Below are 3,660 nucleotides of genomic sequence, written 5' to 3' on the forward strand. Positions count from 1 at the left end.
CTCCTGGACATATTGAGGCCTGGCCTCAGATACTATTTTCATCCTACGATGACATACTGCTCTGTAGTCAATGTTACAGTTTAGGCAAGCAGTTAAGATTCAGTTCAAGGAGAATGATTCAAGTTGCATAATTACTTGGTGTCTCATGGTCAGACATTCCATCTGCTAGGGCTCAGTAGCATGCAGGCAGATAGAAAATAGTTGTCCACAAAACAGGGCATGGCCCTGCCCTGGGGTCTCCTACTAGAGCTTGCCAGAAGTTTCATAGTGTCTCTATCTGCTGGAGACACTTGTAATAATTTTAGGTCTGCTGGGTTTTATAGAGAAATTGGTGGAGCAGTTTGAAATAAAGCCTGGGCCCCCGCCAAGACTTCTTGTACTGGGCCTCACCCAAAATACATAACCTTATGGGTTACCCGATGCATGAGTCAGACCAGTACAGCCAAATGTCATATATGATACTCCAAAATCCAAAGAGGCCCACCGACTGTGCCCTTCCTTTGTGGTGAGCAGTGCAAGGTGCAGCAACTTGTGTCTCGCTTAGAAGTGGATATCCCAACATGCCTCGGACCACAAGAGCTAGTAATTTCATTGATGTAGCAAGCATGTTGAAGCTCTCACCCTCTAGCATATATGTGTCGTACCAAGGCACCCGGAGTGCCTTCTATGCCTTCTTCCAGATACGAACAGAAAAGCAACATCAACGTCGAGAGCCAGTATGATGTTCTGTGAGATAGCAGAGTGAGCAAGCTCCTCCAGACCATATGATGCCAGAGAGCAGGAGACATGACATGGCTCTGAGACAAGAAAGTAAAGGTAATACTCTCATTCCTGCCACATGAAGGCAAACTGCTTCTGATTATCTTCTCTGATAGGAATGGCAGGCAGGGAAATGCATTTGGCCAATAGTTGCATACCATGAGCCAAAGGCCATGTTGATATGATCCAGTTAAAGATGCTCTCTCCAGAAATGCAGCCCTGATTAGCATCACTACCTGATTAGGTTTACCCTACTCTGTAATCATTTGCAACTATTCATCTGGCTCTTGCACAAACTAAATAGGAAAATTTGAAAAGGATACAGAAACTTGAAAAAGATTATGGAATGATGGCACAATTTTTTACTCTTTCCAATAGAATAAAGTAACTAATAGAAAAACCAAAAGCCACGTATAATATTTAAGGGAAAACTAAATGACAAGGTATCCCTATGAACTGTAAAAATGCCAGCAGTGTGGGCAACCCACCAATAGCACAAGACCAGCAGGGCACTGGGATATGTGTGAGAGAATGCAGATGGAAGCAATGGGTTATCTGACAAGCCAACAACAGGTGAACCCCAAAATAGCAACTGGTATTCCCTGGAAAGTGTGATGCTCCCACTTAAGAACAGCAGCTGAAACTGAGCAGTTTTGCCTCACCGAGTGGTAAGTGAGTGCAAGGAGTCCAAGGTAAAGACAGAAAGGTCTGGAGTGTCTAGTTTCTGTAACTCTTAAAACTGACCCTCCATACTCCCTTCCAGAATAGGACCCACACTGGAGAAAAAGGCCTAAGAGTGAAATCAAAATTTCATAGGACAAGAATAATAAAGACAAAGGAAGAAAAAGTCCAGATAATGTAAGGGGAAAGGAAATCTCAGAAAGCAAGCCACTATATTTTTTAACGCTACTGTGAAGTTAGAAGAACATTTCTGAATTATGCTTCCTTCTAAAAATTCAGGAAAACTAATTTCACATAAAAATTAGCAATAAGGAAACATCAAGGTCAAATCCCCTGGGAATTCTTACAAGAAAAGAAAGAATAAGGAACAAAATAACATCTTTACGGGTATCCCTGGGTGGCACAGCGGTTTGGTGCCTGCCTTTGGCCCAGGGCGCGATCCTGGAGACCCGGGATCGAATCCCACGTCGGGCTCCCGGTGCATGGAGCCTGCTTCTCCCTCTGCCTGTGTCTCTGCCTCTCTCTCTCTCTGTGTGTGACTATCATAAATAAATAAATAAGAAAATTAAAAACAAAACAAAATAACATCTTTACTGAAGTATGAAACTTGTCAAAATCTTATTCACAGAAGAGAATTGAACTTCTATTTACAAATAAGTTAAAACACATCTTTAAAACAATACAAGCTTTCTGCCTTCTGAAATAATCAGTCAGAGCCATTACGCAGGCCCAAGCAAAGAGGGTGACTCAGCAGAAAAGGCTCAGCAGAAGGTTGTAGACAGAGGGAGAGTGGTGGCCAACTGAGATCCAGTGAGGTCAAAAGGTTGGTTGTATAGGGTGATTGAATAAATACATAAAAATATTAAAGACTATAGGAGCCAGGTTTTTCACTGTCAGAATCATAAATCTGAAAAGAGGGAAAGCTACAGGGAAGGAAACTGGAGATGTTGGTAGGAACTTATGGTCTTCCATATGAAAAGAATAATTAAATATAGATGTGTGTGTGTGTGTGTACCAGCCTGCTCAAGCTGCTATAACAAAATACCACAGACTAAGTGTCTTAATCAGCACATATTTATTTTTTTATAGTTTTGGAACTGAGAAGGCCAAGCTCAAAGCTGGCCATTCATTTCCTGTCGGAAGCCTCTTCCTAACTTGCAAATAACTGCCTTCTTGGTGGAGAAAGAGATCCTCTCTCTCCTCCTCTTCCTATAAAACCACTAATCTCATAATGAAGGCCCCCCTCGCATGACCTCATCTAACTCAAACTACCTTCCAAAGGCTCTATCTTCAAATACTGACTTATTGGAGAGTAGGGCTTCAGGATGTGAATTTGGGATGGACACAATTCAATCTATAACAGTGTATCTGTGTAAATATGCACATAATTCCTAGCTATGTCCACTAAATCTACTTTGTAGCAGCAATGCCCAGATAGCAATGAGCAATAAGCATACATTATACACTCAGACCTTGGTTTCTGAAGACCATTCTCCACTGAAAGGAGAAATGGCTAATTTTAGAGCTGGGGCAGGAAAAAAAAAATGAGCCTGGAACATCTTATTGTGACCAAAAGTAAGGGTTAAAAGAATGATGAGGGGGAGTGCCTCGGTGGTGCAATTGGGTAAAGACCCTCAACTCCTGGTGTCTGCTCAGGTTGTGATCTCATGGGTCATGAAATCAAGCCCTGCATCAGGCTCTGCACTCAGCATGGAGTCTGCTTGAGTTTCTCTCTCCTTCTCCCTCTGCTCCTCCCCCGAGCTGTTTCTCTCTGAAATAAATAAAAAATAAATCTTAAAAAGAAAGAAAGAAAGAAAGAAAGAAAGAAAGAAAGAAAGAAAGAAAGAAAGAAAGAAAGAAAGAAAGAAAGAAAGATAGGGACATGTCAAAAGGGCAAAAGAACCCACAGGAAGGGGCTTCTACTGGAAAAACCTGGAACAAATTAAGAACCAAATAATGATAGTAAACAATTCTATTCCACTGAATAAGAAAAGGATCCCATGAGTCAACAGTGAAGTAAATATAAATGAATAAACAAATCAAGAGAGAGAAAACTCTTCCTTGCAGTAAAATGTTAAGTAGTAAATATAGAAGAAACGATGAAACAAGAAAATCACTATTTAGGAACCATCATAATAATAATTCAGGCAAAAATACTAATATATCCTAAACTACTGGAATAAAGTTGGATAGGTAATGGGATATTTACATACTTTCAAA

Source organism: Vulpes lagopus, chromosome 10, assembly GCF_018345385.1.
Source record: "Vulpes lagopus strain Blue_001 chromosome 10, ASM1834538v1, whole genome shotgun sequence".
NCBI lineage: Eukaryota > Metazoa > Chordata > Mammalia > Carnivora > Canidae > Vulpes > Vulpes lagopus.